A 6000-nucleotide genomic window follows, 5' to 3' on the forward strand; every position below is an offset into this window, starting at 1 on the left:
GATTAAAACTTGTGCCTTTGCTAACACCTACTTGCAATGTGCAGTGATGAGTTTTTGAGAGAAAAAAAATTTCAAAATTGACTAAGTGTAAAACTTAACTGATTACACTATTTACATAATCAGTTAAGTTTGGTATACCGTGAAAAAATTTTGCAAGCTAAGTCCTAACTGTAATAGTGGAAAGTGTTTCAATCTAAGGTTGATTGGAAGAGACTGGATGTAGGCATTGAGGCTGAACTAGGATAAAAAGAATGTGTTTGTTTTCTATCCTTTAACTCTTTACTACATCATTCTCATAACTGTATTGTGTGCTAAAATAATTCTAAAGATTCCAAAAAGATAGCAAAAGAAATCATTTTATTGAAAATCAATTCACTCCCCTCCCTCGTGGTGAGAGCTGGTTTTTTGAAAATTGCTCGAAAAATAATCGATTACGCTTTCTATGAAATGGATTAATTGAACTTGATGGCCTTGGATTCTCTGATCATGAGTAAGAGTGAATGTAATGATGATTGCTTGAATATTATCTGTAAAGATGTGTGCAGTTCTATCATTAACAATTCGTTTAAGTTTTGTGAGACAGGAACATCTCAAAAATCTTCTCAAGAAGAAGAAAATAGCACCAACACTCTGAAATCGAAAGATAAGGAAGCAAATTTCTTAGCAGAAAATTTTACCAGATTTCTGAAGGCAAAGAAAACTGATATCAATTCTAAGGATGATCATGAGTTGTGCAAGGACCAAAATCTGCGACGAACTAACCGTAGTATGATGGTGAAATCAACCACTACTGAAGCATGTGCAGAACAAAGGGAAAAGCAATCAATGTGGTATCTGGATAGTGGGTGCTCTAGACATATGACAGGTGATCCAACTAGATTCATGAATCTCTGTCATAAGACAAGCGGCCACGTTACATACGGGGACAACAATAAGGGTAAAATTGTTGGAATTGGTAAAATCCAAACACCTTCTTCATATGTAATTGAAAATGTGTTGCTTGTTGAAGGTTTAAAACATAATTTTCTAAGTATAAGCCAACTCTGTGATAAAGGGTTGAAAATTACTTTTGAACCAAACATTATACATCTGAGAATCTTTAGCAGCAAGTGATTTGTGCTCAACAATGGTAAAAAGAGTCTTGGTAAATTTGATTCAAAAGTCGATGAGGCTATTTTCATTGGTTAATCTCTTTCTAGCAAAGCTTATAGAGTATATAATAAATGAACCTTATGTGTTGAAGAATCTATACTTGTTGCATTTGATGAATATATTGATAATGTTACTAACCAAATGCATTCTAGAAGGTGTGTTGATGCAGGTGACTCTATAGGAGAAGAGCCGGAAAGTGAGGAGGTTCAAGAGAATCAAAATCCAGAGGTTGTTGTAGATCCTCCTAGAACCAAGCCTATGAAGGAATGGAAGACTCCAAGATATGTGTCAACGAGTAATATCATTGGCGATATCTCTAGAGGTGTGTTTACTCGAAGGCTGCTCAACCAGTTTTACATGAATGTGGGCTGTGTGTCCAGATCGAGCCCAAAAATGTTGAAGCTGCACTGTCATATGAGAACTGGTTCATAGCAATGCAAGATGAGTTGAATCAATTTAAAAGGAAAAATGTTTGGGAACTTTTCCAAGGGAAAACACTCAACAAGTAATTAGTACAAAATGGGTTTTTCGCAATAAGAAGGATGAATCTGGTGAGATTATTAATAGCAAGGCCAAATTAGTAGCAAAAGGTGTTGATAGGGGAGCAATGTGAATGCTAAACCCAATCCCTCATATGTTTGGTTTTTGATGATGACAACACATATATGTTACCATGACAACAACATAAATGTGTCTTTGTGTTTTATACATATATTGCCTAAACGGTTTGGGTTGCATACTTTCTATGGTTATACACGTGTTTACATTTGTTGTATGCATACTCATGTTTTCATATGTTAAAACCACTTGCACTGAGCAAATCTGTATGAAGTAATCGATTACAATGATTATGTAATCAATGAAGTTAATCATATAGATTATCCTTAAACTGTGGCAAACACCAAGTTTTAATCGATTACATTATATGTATAATCGATTAAAACTCGTGCCTTTGCTAACACCTATTTGTCATGTGCAGTGATGAGTTTTTGAGAAGAAAAAATTTTCAAAATTGACTAAGTGTAAAACTTAACCGATTACACTGTTTACGTAATCAGTTAAGGCTGGTATACTTTGAAAATTATTTTCAAGGTAAGACCTAACTGTAATAACGGTCATATTTTCAAATATTTTGACTTATTATTAACATGCAATCGATTACATTAATTGTTTAATTAGTTAAATCTGTTTTAATGTAATCCTGATATAACTCTGTTAAAAGTGTAACCAATTACATTATTTTTGTAATCGATTAAAAAGCGTCAGACATGTGAAATATCTATATAATGATGTGTTGTGATCTGTATTAACAACTTTTACAACTTTAATCATTTTAGAAATTCCATATATGATATCAGAGAGTTAAGAAAGAATTTGCAAGTGCACTGAGTTCCATATTTGCTTTATTGTTGTCACATTAGAATACTATTGTTCTTTAAGAGTCAATAGAATATTTAAGGGATTTAGTTGACTCTTAGTCATGTCAACAAGTAATGATTGTTCAACTACATTTAACCTCCCAACAAAAAGATCACCAACTAAAGTCTCAAGTAATTCATGGTTGTGATATTCGCAAATTACCTTTAATAAATAACCATCTACATTAGAATAGGGTTTGCCCCCACACTTATAGGGACACTCACATTTTCTTATCCTGGATTTACTCGACTTCACATAAGGTTTATACTTTCTATACTTCCCACTCCTTGTAGAACTGAACAAAATGAATGTCTTTCTTTCGGGTTCACTAATTGTTGTGTCAAATCAAATAGTAACTATTTAGATTGCTGATAGGGCGAGCACTGGTTTAGCTGAACCTACAATCTCAGAGTTTCTGGATTTTTATGATGACAACACATAAGTAATAACACATGTGTTTATGTGTTACATGTTCATTACTTTCATGATTATTTGAGAACATGTTTGTGTTGATTCTGTCATTGCTGCAATTCACTGTGTTTTACATGAGATCTTATTTGCGAATGCATGACCTATGTTTTAGAAAAGGAAAACCACAAGCACTTTTGTTGAACTTATAATATGTGGCAAAACAACAGTTTTAAGTCGACTTCATTATGAAGTAAGTCAAATAAAACTCATGGCTTTGCACAAACTTTTTCAAAGTGTGTTGTGAGGATTTTTGAAGAGAAAGTTTTTCAAAACTTTGTTTAACAGTGTTGTATAGTCGATTACATGCAACCTGCATTCGACTAAGTCTGCTACAATTTTGAAATTCTGTTAATGCTTGTATTAAATCTTATAACAGTTATATTTTTAAATATGTTGACCAAGAATTTATTGTGATTCGACTGCATTAATTATACATTCAATTAACTGCATTGATTATTGCTAACAACTTTAACTGAATTGTTATATTCGACTACATTAGTAGCTAAGTCGACTTGAGAGCGTAAGAATTGTAAAAAACTATAAATAGACGTGAATTTGAATTCTGTAGGAACTTTTGTGAATTCTAACATTTTCATATTCATTACATATCAGTGTTATCTTAATGAGCGTGGAAAAGCTCCAAGAATCAATGAAGAAGACCGTGGTGATCATCTCTTGTGATTTCTTGAAGAGCAAGATTGTTGTGCTTTGAAGGAGCTGATCAAATTTGCATAGAGAGGTGTTTTACTGAAAGATCAGAGTTGACAATCTACTGAAGATTGGGTTATTTCCCTATTGTGATTACAGGAAGAAGAGCGTGTTGCGTTCTTGAATTTGAGGGGTTTCTAAAAGGGTGTAGACAGTAGAAGAGGGGACATCTTGCTGCTGGTCTTTTTGTTGTATTCCTATATTTTGATTAGAGGGTTAGAGAGGTGTTTTATATTTTTGACGTGGAGGTCTCTATAAAAGCCTTGTTGTAAAAATCTTGATCATTATAGTGCATTTGCTTCCTGTGGTGGAAGGACACTAGATTTAGGCTTGGTCGAACTAGTATAAAAACCTAGTGTTTGATTTTTGTATCCCTACTCTGTCACATTCAGTCGACTTTATTTTTCACGCATTCGAATTTATTGCGCTGCACTACAAAGTCTTTTTCCTTGCGTTTCAAGAAAGCTTTTAAAGGCATCTACTTTGCGAAAAAGATTTAAAGAAAACATTGGTTTTGTGTTTCACCAATTCACCCCCCTCTTGGTATTGAAAACTAAGTCATTCTATTTTAACAATATGCACCAGAGCTGGTTTTCATAAAATATTTGAAAAACTAGTCGATTATGTTTCCTGTTAAATCGACTGATCCTGGAAAATGGCTTCTAACTTTCAAACATTTGGTGAAGGTGCATCAACAAATAGACCACCTGTATTTGCCGGTGAAAACTATGCTTTTTGGAAAATTCGGATGCAAATCTTTCTTGAATTCGTGGACAAAGGTGTTTGGGATGCAATCATAAACGGTCTATATGAACCCACTCATGTTTTGAATGGAAAAGTTGTTTTGAAATTTTTTTCTGAGTGGACTCAAGATGAGAACGGTAGAGCACAGTATGATGTTAAGGCTAGAAATGTAATTGCTTCTAAACTAACTATGGATGAGTTTTCAGGTTATTCCAATGCAAAATGGTTAACAGATGCAAATTTTTCTTGAATCCGTGGACAAAGGTGTTTGGGATGCCATCATAAATGGTCCATATGAACCCACTCATGTTTTGAATGGAAAATTTATTTTGAAATTTTTTTCTGAGTGGACTCGAGATGAGAACTGTAGAGTACAGTATGATGTTAAGGCTAGAAATGTAATTACTTCTGCACTAACTATGGATGAGTTTTTCAGGTTATCCCAATGCAAAATGGATAAGGAAATGTGGGAAGTCTTAAAGGTAACTCATGAAGGAACAAATGAAGTTAAGAGAGCTAGAAAGAACTCGCTAATATAAGAGTATGAATTATTCAGAATGAAGGCTAGTAAGACTATCTACGAGGTGCAGAAAAGATTCACGCATATAGTCAACCACCTCATGGCTCTAGGAAAAGTTTTTGACAAGGAAGAGATCAATATCAAGATATTGAAAAGTCTGAATAGAAGTTGGCAACCTAAGGTTACTGCAACTTCTGAATCAAGAGACTTGACCAGCATGAACATGGCCACATTGTTTGGAAAACTCAAAGAACACGAGTTGGAGCTTGGAAGGCTAAAAGAGGAAGAAGAAATTGAAGAGGAGAAATCGATTACTCTAAAAGCCACAAGCAAGAAAGCTACAAAGATTCATGAACTTGAAACTGAATCAGATGCAGATATACCAGAAAAAGAAATGATGAATATGATGGTAAGAAAGTTTAATCGGTTTATGAAAAATAAAAGTCAACTTACTAACAATGCAAGTTTCTCAAGAGGAGGAAAGAAGAGTTTAAGAAGCAACGCTGTTCAATGCTATGAATGTGGAAAGGATGGTCATATCAAGCTTGACTGTCCAAACTTGAAGAACAAGCAGAAAGAATTCTCCAAGTATCCTCAGGACAAGAACAAAGAGAGGAAAGCTTATATTGCTTGGGAAAATAGTGACTCAGACTCTTCAAGTGATGAAGACTGTGATCGCAAAGAAGAATCAAATATATGCTTCATGGTAGGCTCTAAAGAATCAGACGATGATAGTGATCGTGAATTCGAAAATGAACCAATAGAAGTCAAGTACTACATGCTACTAGATGCATTTAAGGAAATTCACGTAGAGGACATGCGACTTCAGTACAAAGTGAATCGATTATCATCTGAGAGAAGAGATTATGAATACATAATTGATAATCTTGTGCAGGATAATGAAAAGCTTGAAAAAGATCTTGAAGAAGCTTTGAAATATGCAAAGACAGTAAAGATTGAAGTACAAGTTGTTGAGAAAGAGTGTG

The sequence above is a fragment of the Vigna angularis genome, chromosome 3 (genome assembly GCF_016808095.1).
Source record: "Vigna angularis cultivar LongXiaoDou No.4 chromosome 3, ASM1680809v1, whole genome shotgun sequence".
Taxonomy (NCBI): Eukaryota; Viridiplantae; Streptophyta; class Magnoliopsida; order Fabales; family Fabaceae; genus Vigna; species Vigna angularis.